Source organism: Chiloscyllium plagiosum, unplaced genomic scaffold (genome assembly GCF_037043375.1).
Source record: "Chiloscyllium plagiosum isolate Xiang-an unplaced genomic scaffold, Cpla_swu_hap1 HiC_scaffold_51, whole genome shotgun sequence".
Classification (NCBI taxonomy): Eukaryota; Metazoa; Chordata; class Chondrichthyes; order Orectolobiformes; family Hemiscylliidae; genus Chiloscyllium; species Chiloscyllium plagiosum.
Window position 1 is genome coordinate 1,979,609 of NW_028270189.1, and position 9,274 is coordinate 1,988,882.

Genomic DNA, 9,274 nt, shown 5'->3' on the forward strand with positions numbered 1-9,274 from the left:
TCCCTTACCACCTGTCACCTGGAGGAAGAACACCTCACCTTCATCCCTAGGATGCTCCAACCCCATGGCATCAATGTGAACTTCATCAGTTTCCTCATTTCCCCTCCCCCCCATCTTATCCTAGTTCCAACCTTCCAGCCCACCACCTCCCTCATGACCTGTCCATCTTCCTTCCCACCTATCCGCTACACCCTCCCCTCCAACCTATCACCAATGCCTCCACCTCCATCTACCTATTGCACTCTCAGTCACCTTCCCCCCACCTCCACCACCCCTCCCATTTATCTCTCCAGCCCCGAGGCTCCAGCCTCATTCCTGAAGAAGGGCTTATGCCCGAAACGCCGATTCTCCTGTTCCTTTGATGCTGCCTGACCTGCTGCGCTTTTCCAGCAACACATTTTTAAGCTCTGATTTCCAGCATCTGCAGTCCTCACTTTCTCCTCAGCATGGAGGGAGCTTTATTCTGTAACTAACCGTGTATTGTCCCTGTACTTGGAGTGTTTGAAGGAGGGGACAGTGAAGAGAGAGCTTTACTCTGTATCTAACCCTGTGCTGTCCCTGTCCTGGGAATGTTTGATGGGGGACAGTGTAGAGAGAACCTTACTCTGTATCTAACCCCGTGCTGTCCCTGTCCTGGGAGTGTTTGATGGGGGACAGTGTAGAGAGAGCTTTACTCTGTATCTAACCCTGTGCTGTCCCTGTCCTGGGAGTGTTTGATGGGGGGACAGTGTAGAGAGAGCTTTATTCTGTATCTAACCAGATGCTGTCCCTGTTATGGGATTGTTTTGATAGGGGTCAGTGTAGATGGAGCTTTACCCTGTATGTAACCCCGTGCTGTCCCTGTCCTGGGAATATTTGATGGGGCGACAGTGTAGAGGGAGCTTTACTCTGTAGCCAACCCCCTGCTGTACCTGTCCTGGGGATTTTCATTATTTTGTATTGTGTACTGTTGGAATGAATGAAATTAGATTTAGGTGCACTGGGATTGTGTAGAGTTGGAGTGAACAGGAAAGGGATCTGGGTCCATTGGGATTGTGTATAATCTCCATTTTTCTTTCTGTGTCATATCACTCTGTGTCTCTCCCTCTATGTTTCTGCCACTCTTTGATCTCTCTCTTTGTGTGCATGTCTCTCATGCTCTGTTTCTCTCTGCCCTTCTATTTCTCTCTCATTTCCTGTATGTATCACTCACACATGGGTTTCCTTTCTCTCGCTCGGTCATTGTGTTTGTATCCATATCCCTGTCTCCTTTCTCTCTGTCATTCCCTCCCTGTGAGTGTGCGCATGTCTCTAGAATTCTCTCTCTCACTCCCTATTTTTGTGTGTGAGTCAGTATCACTCACTGTTTCTCCCCTCTCTCTTTCACTGTATGTGGCATCTCCCTCTCTCTGTTTTTGTCATTCTCTCCATGTTTGTGTGTGTGTGTGTCTCTCTCTCTTTCTGCCATTCTCTCTCCCTCCATGTCAGTCTCTCTCTGTGTCATTTTCATCTCCACATGTGTGTGTCTAATTCCCTCTCTCCCTGTATCATTATCTCTCCCTCTGCATCAGTCTCTCTCTCTTTATTGTTCTCTAGGTGTGTGTGTGTGTGTGTCCCTCCCCCTCCCCCTCCCTGTGACTGCAGCGACATGTGGGGACATGTGGAAGACAGAAACAGGGGAATATATTACGGGGGAACAAAGAAATGGCAGAAGAGTTGAATTGGTACTTCAGATCTGTGATCACTGGGAAAGACACAAGCAATCTCCCTGAGGTAACAGTGGCTGAAGGACCTGAATTGAAGGGAATTTATATTTGCCAGGAATTGGTGTTGGAGAGACTGTTAGGTCTGAAGGCTGATAAGTCCCTGGGGCCTGATGGTCTACATCCCAGGGTACTGAAGGAGGTGGCCCTAGAAATTGTGGATGCATTGGTGATTATTTTCCAGAGTTCGATAGATTCGGGATCAGTTCCTGCAGATTGGAGGGTGGCTAACGTTGTTCCACTTTTTAAGAAAGGAGCGAGAGAAAAAGCAGGAAATTATAGACCAGTTAGTCTGACCTCAGTGGTGGGAAAGATGCTGGAGTCAATTATAAAGGATGAAATTACGACACATCTGGATAGTAGTAACAGGATAGGTCAGAGTCAGCATGGATTTATGAAGGGGAAATCATGGTTGACTAATCTTCTGGAATTTTTTGAGGATGTAACTCTGAAGATGGACAAGGGAGATCCAGTGGATGTAGTGTACCTGGACTTTCAGAAAGCCTTTGATAAAGTCCCATATAGGAGATTAGTGAGCAAAATTAGGGCGCATGGTATTGGGGGCAAAGTACTGACTTGGATTGAAAATTGGTTGGCTGACAGGAAACAGAGTAGTGATAAACGGCTCCATTTCGGAATGGCAGGCGGTGACCAGTGGGGTACCGCAGGGATCAGTGCTAGCACCGCAGCTTTTTACAATATATATTAATGATATAGAAGATGGTATTAATAGTAACATTAGCAAATTTGCTGATGATACAAAGCTGGGTGGCAGGGTGAAATGTGAGGAGGATGTTAGGAGATTACAGGGTGACCTGGACAGGTTAGGTGAGTGGACAGATGCATGGCAGATGCAGTTTAATGTGGATAAATGTATGGTTATCCACTTTGGTGGCAAGAACAGGAAGGCAGATTACCACCTAAATGGAGTCAAGTTAGGTAAAGGGGCAGTACAAAGACACCAGTCAAGGAAGGCAAGCATGCAGTACAGCAGGTAGTGAAGAAAGCTAATAGCTGGCCTTCATAACAAGAGGGATTGAGTATAGAAGCAAAGAGGATCTTCTGCAGCTGTACAGGGCCCTGGTGAGACCACACCTGGAATATTGTGTGCAGTTCTGGTCTCCAAATTTGAGAAAGACATTCTGGCTATTGAGGGAGAGCAGCGTAGGTTCATGAGGTCAATTCCTGGAATGGCGGTACTATCTTATGTTGAAAGATTGGAGCGACTGGGCTTGTATACCCTTGAGTTTAGAAGACTGAATGGTGGGTGTGTGGAATGCTCTGCCCCAGAAGGCAGTGGAGGCCCAGTCTCTGGATTCGTTTAAGAAAGAGTTGGATAGATCTCTGAAGGATTGTGGAATCAGAGGTTATGGAGATAAGGCAGGAACAGGATACTGATTGAGGATGATCAGCCATGATCATAATGAATGGTGGTGTAGGCTCGAAGGGCAGAATGGCCTACTCCTGCACCTATTGTCTATTGTCTATTGACTTGGGTACCTGAGAGTTTGCAGACTGAGTGATAGACTTTGTGGCTTTGCTTTTCTGGGGGTGAGGATTCATCGTGGAGGTGCACGAGTGATCTGGATGTTCCTTTCCTTTTGGTTGTTTCTTTTACTTCTGCTTCTGTTTTTAATCCTTCTTTTGTTTACCAAGATAGTGCTGGAGAATGGCAACCTTGTACACTTTTCTCTGTACTTCTGTACTCAAGTACACGTGACAATAAAATCTAAATCTCTCTCACCCTCTACCTTTCTACCCTACTTTCTCTCTGTGTTTGTGTGTGTGAAACCCCGTTCTATATAAGGTACCGTACACAGACAGACAGACATACACACACAATCAGACACACACATACAGGACAGGCACACTCACATACAGCCAGACAGACAGACACACACACATTCTCTCACACACACCCACAAGCTCTCAAGACTTTTTCCATTGCCCACACTGTGCTTGCATTCCATCCTGTCCAAGCCGATAGGACTGAAGAGCTCCCACCCTTTGAAGTTCCTTTGTCTGAGCTGGGAGCGAGCTGTAACAAACACTCCCACTGTTCAGTGATTTGCACACACCCATCTGACTGTGTTACACAACAATGGGGCCAGCGCCTTGTCTCAGGGTCTGTATGTCGCAGTCTATAATCCTCCCCATCATTGTAGGATTGAACTACACAGAGCTCAATAGCTCCTCAGTTCAAATCTCATGCCTCAGAGATAACTCCCAGAACACAGGTAGGGCCCTGAGAATGGGCTCCCAAACCAGATGCCCCCTTGGGAGATGCCTGCGCTCTTTATTGGAGCTACATCTCCGGCACATTCTGTTCCACACACATGCGCATACATACACACACAAACAGATGTGCACATACAGACACATACAGACTGACAAACAAATTCACACACACAGACACACACACATACAGACACATAGGCAGACAGACGTGCACACACAGACACATACACAGACAGACGTGCGCACACAGACACACACATACACAGACAGATGTGCACACACAGACACATAGACAGATGCGCACACAGACAGACACACAGACTGACAAACGCACACACACATACACACACACAGACTGACTGACAGACAGACAGACACATGCACACATCTGGGACACAGATTCGACCTTGCAAGAATGTGGTAACTGTCCTCACATAGCTGCTTGTGGGATCTTCCCAAGTACCCTGCTTTCCTGACATGTGTTGCGAAGTATTTCAAAGGGCTCTGTGGTGTTCTGGAAAGGTACTAAACCAACAATCCGGCACGGTGGCTCAGTGGTTAGCACTGCTGCCTCACAGCACCAGGGTCCCAGGTTTGATTCCAGCCTCGGGCAAATGTCTATGTGGAGTTTGCACACTCTCCCCGTGTCTCCTCCGGGTGCTCCGGTTTCCTCTCACAGTCCAAAGATATGCAGGTTAGGTGAATTGGCTATAATAAATTGCCCATAGTGTTAGGTGCATTAGTCAGAGGGAAATGGGTCTGGGTGGGTTACTCTTCAGAGGGTCGGTGTGGACTTGTTGAGCCGAAGGGCCTGTTTTCACACTGTAGGGAATCTAAACAAACAATCTATTTACTATTCTCAGTGGTTAGCATTACTGCCTCACAATGCTTGGGACGTGGATTTCTCCCATGGACCAAAGATATGCAGGTTAGGATGGATTAGCCATGGGAAATACAGGGTTATAGGATAGGGGTTGGAGTCTGGGTGGGATGCTCTTCAGAGGGTTGGTGTGGAGTCAATGGGCCAAATGGCGTGCTTCCACAAGACACAAGGCACTACAAGGCACTCATTGATGCTTAAAAGAGAAACCAAGTGTAATGTTTCAGGGAGGAAAGAGAAGGCATTATCAGAATGATCACTTGGAAAGCTTGCGCAGACATGAAGGGCTCATAGGCCTCTTCCTTCAGGCAGGCGAGCCAATAAATGTACCTGCATCTCCTACATTCCCCCTGAGACCAGCCCACTCAAACAACAATGGCCAGAACCTCTGTTAATTATCAATTTCACGTTACAATTCACTTGGCTCCTGTTTGAAAACTGTGCCATTCTGAATCCCATCCAGGTTAATAAACTCTCTCTCTCTCTCTCTTTCTCTCTCCCTGTCATTCTCGTTTGCTCATCAATGACAACCCAGCTCTCCCACAAAACCCCAGACCTTGCTGAAATGGCTTCACCCTCCTTTGCACTGGGGTAGTCCCATTCCCAAAGGTTGGAGATTAATGACCACTTGGCTGTTCGACCGTGAGCAGCCTCATGGTGAGGCCTGATACTGCCCTCATGGGTTGTGAAAAAGGGTGGACAGAGGGTTGGTGATGGGGTGGTGTGCTTAATCTGTTCAGCCCCTTCCTCGAGCCTGTTACACAGAACAGGGGCAACCCCATTTCCAAGCCTGTAACATTGGAAAAGGAGGCCATTCAGATCCCTCCTCAAGTCTATTCTGCCTTCCCATCTGATCTTTACCTTAATTCCTATGACTCAGCCTGCTTTTGTAACCCCTGAACTCCCTTATCCACAAATCTATCAGTCTGACCTCCAGGTCTGACACGTCTATGATGTGGAGGAAGTGAAGGGTAGGATAGACAGTTCACAGTCCTCCATTCTCCAGCGAACTGCTTCCTGACATCACCCTTAATGGCCTATCTCAACTTTTTGTGATTCTGTCCCCTTGTTCTGCAGTCTACCATCCTCACCAGAAGAAATATTTTATCTCTATCAGCCCTACTTAATTATCTTAAATCCCTCGATCAGATCTCCCCCTTAATCTCAGTTATTGAGGGGAATGTCAATCCAGTCTATCCTCAGAAGCTGCGGAAACTGCCTCCAGGCTGACATATTCTTCTAGAGATCTGGGGTCCAGAACTGAAGCTTGTTATCCCTATCTTTACAATTAATCTCGCATGGAGTCATACAGCTCAGAAACAGACCCTTCGGTCCAATTAGTCCAAGCTAGTCCCACCTGCCAGCATTTGGCCCATATTCCTCCAAACCTTTCCTACTTATGTACTTACCCAAATGTCTTCTACATGTTTTAACTGTACCTGCATCCACCACTTCCACTAGCAATTCATTCCACACATGAACCAATCTGTGTGTATAAAAATGTTGCTCCTCATGTCCTTCCTCCTCTCACCTTAAAAATATGCCCCTTAGTTTTGAACTACCCCACCCACACGAAAGCTATTCACCTTATCCATGCCCCTCATGTTTTTATAAATCTCTATAAGGTCATCATCGACCTCCTGTGCTCCAGTGAAAAAAGTCTCAGCTTCTCATAATTCAAAGTTTCCATTCTTGGCAACATCCTGGTAAATCTTTTCTGAATCTGCTCCAATTTGATGATATCTTTCCTATAACAGGGCGACCAGAACTACTTATAGTATTTCAGAAGAGGCCTCACCAATGTCCTGTACAACCTCAGCATGATATCCCAACTTCTATACTCATGCTGACCTCAATCCTAGATACAAAGGTACAGTCAGTTCTTCTACAATCTGATGGCTGCGATCCTGTGCAACCCCGCGAGAAGAATTGTACTTTAGAAACAGCACCTGAAGTGTTTGTGCTGTAATCATGTTACAGCCAAGACATGTTTTAAAAGTTTGCGCTGGAGAAACAGCACCCCAATTCGTCAATCACGTTAGAGCAAATTTGTGTTGACAAGACACGCATTGTAACAGAATGACCTGCACTGTAATTATTCCAGTCTGCGCAATTAGCTCCCAAGTGACATTGATCCCGGAACCTAACACAGTTATTCTCATTAGTACAATTAGTTTTTCAGTCACCTCAGAATCACAATTTAGATTAGTGTGGTGCTGGAAAAGCACAGCAGGTCAGGCAGCATCCAAGGAGCAGATTCACAATTGAACAGTCCTTCCTAATCGGTGCCTAACCAGACCTTTGTATCTATTTATGTTGCTGTATCCTTTACTCAGGGACCGTTGGTGAGGGACACAGATAACAACAGCAAGGGACTTATTGTAAACTTGAAGAATACTGTATACCAGCAGCCTCACCTGGAGTACTGCATCCAGTTCTGGGGCACGTAGTAAGTGGTTAGGATCTGGAATACACTGACTGAGAGTGTGGTATTGGTTGGTTCCATCATGGCTAATAATATGGAATTGGATGATTATCTGAGAAGGAAAATTGTGCAGTACTAGGGGCGAGGGCACCAAAATGGCACAAGGTGAATTGCTGCTATGGACAGACAACACAGGGACAATAGGCCAAATGGCTTCCGTCTACACAATAAAACTTCTGTGGGAAAGGATGTGACTGATCAGAGACTGAGATTAGTTTGGGACATCTCAGACTCTGTCAAATATATAATAAATTTTACATGTGAGCTCTTGTTGTAGAATGGTAAAACAGGTGAGGAAACCCATTGTGACATTGATGATATGCCATTTAATTAGTCCCATTCCCCTTGCTCGTGTTCCTGTTTGCATGAGCTGTTTCCGGAGATTTCTCCTAAATCTTTGCACCATACAAACCAAGCTGACATGCCACTAAAGTAATACTGCACTGTCAGAGGGTCAGTGCTGAGGGAGTGGGCACTGTCAGAGGGTCAGTGCTGAGGGAGTGGGCACTGTCAGAGGGTCAGTGCTGAGGGAGTGCCGCACTGTCAGAGGGTCAACGCTGAGGGAGTGTCGCACTGTCAGAGGGTCAGTGCTGAGGGAGCACCGCACTGTCAGAGGGTCAGTGCTGAGGGAGTGCGCACTGTCAGAGGGTCAGTGCTGAGGGAGCACCGCACAGTCAGAGGGTCAGTGCTGAGGGAGTGCTGCACAGTCAGAGGGTCAGTGCTGAGGGAGTGCGCACTGTCAGAGGGTCAGTGCTGAGGGAGCGGGCACTGTCAGAGGGTCAGTGCTGAGGGTACACTGCACTGTCAGAGGGTCAGTGCTGAGGGAGCACCGCACTGTCAGAGGGTCAGTGCTGAGGGTACACTGCACTGTCAGAGGGTCAGTGCTGAGGGAGCACCGCACTGTCAGAGGGTCAGTGCTGAGGGAGCACCGCACTGTCAGAGGGTCAGTGCTGAGGGTACACTGCACAGTCAGAGGGTCAGTGCTGAGGGAGCACCGCACTGTCAGAGGGTCAGTGCTGAGGGAGCACCACACTGTCAGAGGGTCAGTGCTGAGGGAGTGTCGCACTGTCAGAGGGTCAGTGCTGAGGGAGCACCGCACTGTCAGAGGGTCAGTGCTGAGGGAGCACCGCACTGTCAGAGGGTCAGTGCTGAGGGAGCACCGCACAGTCAGAGGGTCAGTGCTGAGGGAGCACCGCACTGTCAGAGGGTCAGCACTGAGGGAGCACCGCACTGTCGGAGGGTCAGTGCTGAGGGAGCACCGCACTATTGGAGGGTCAGTGCTGAGGGAGCACCACACTGTCAGAGGGTCAGTGCTGAGGGAGCACCACACTGTCAGAGGGTCAGTGCTGAGTGAGCACCACACTGTCAGAGGGTCAGTGCTGAGGGAGCACCACACTGTCAGAGGGTCAGTGCTGAGGGAGCACCACACTGTCAGAGGGTCAGTGTTGAGGGAGCACCACACTGTCAGAGGGTCAACGCTGAGTGAGCACCGCACTGTCAGAGGGTCAGTGCTGAGGGAGCACCACACTGTCAGAGGGTCAGTGCTGAGGGAGCACCACACTGTCAGAGGGTCAGTGCTGAGGGAGCACCACACTGTCAGAGGGTCAACGCTGAGTGAGCACCGCACTGTCAGAGGGTCAACGCTGAGGGAGCACCGCACTGTCAGAGGGTCAGCACTGAGGGAGCACCGCACTGTCAGAGGGTCAGTGCTGAGTGAGCACCGCACTGTCAGAGGGTCAGCACTGAGGGAGCACCGCACTGTCGGAGGGTCAGCACTGAGGGAGCACCGCACTGTCGGAGGGTCAGTGCTGAGGGAGTGTCGCACTGTTGGAGGGTCAGTGTTGAGGGAGCGCCGCACTATTGGAGGGTCAGTGCTGAGGGAGTGCTGCACTGTCAGAGGATCAGTGCTGAGGGAGTGCTGCACTGTCG